The sequence below is a fragment of the Octodon degus genome, unplaced genomic scaffold, assembly GCF_000260255.1.
Source record: "Octodon degus isolate 3935 unplaced genomic scaffold, OctDeg1.0 scaffold00232, whole genome shotgun sequence".
Lineage (NCBI taxonomy): Eukaryota > Metazoa > Chordata > Mammalia > Rodentia > Octodontidae > Octodon > Octodon degus.
The window spans coordinates 1495556-1496173 of record NW_004524808.1 but is presented as its reverse complement, the minus strand read 5'-3'; positions in this window follow the sequence as shown (position 1 = coordinate 1496173).

Sequence of the window (618 nt, the reverse complement as noted above, 5' to 3'; positions counted from 1 at the left end):
AAAGAAAGAAAGAAAGAAAGAAAAAACTTGCAGCAAATTGATACTTTCAAGATCTAGTTGGTTTGTGTTAGTAAACCAGGCATCACTGTAGTCTACAAAACAGAAAGGATGAGCAGGCAGGGTGGGTGGCCTTTGTAGCCTGACAAAAAAACCAAGAAAGTCTGAAGAACATAATACCAAGGTACAAAAAGCAGATTGGTGGTTTCACAGTTACTTTCCTTTGAAGAAAAAAGCGTAGAGAATTGTGTTGCCTTAATGGGAGCTGGCTATGTCTCTCTTCTGATCTTGGAAGATCAGATGTCACCTGCAAACAGGTAAAGTTTCATGTGCGAGCTTAGCATGAGTGATTCCATTTTGGGTTAGTCTTTTAGTGCCCAGTGCAGGAGCTCAGTTTAAAGCAATGAGAGGCTGGGGAGAGAGAGCTCAGTGGTATAAGCGCCTGCCTGGCAAGTACAAGGTCCCAAGTTCGATCCCCAGCACTGCATGCCACGCCAGCCCTGGAATACTGGGTGCGCCGTGAAACCAGGTGTGGTGGTGCATGCCTGTAATCCTAGCACTGGGGAGGCTGAGACAGGAGGATCACTATGAGTCCAAGCTGTGTAGCGAGACCCTGTACCA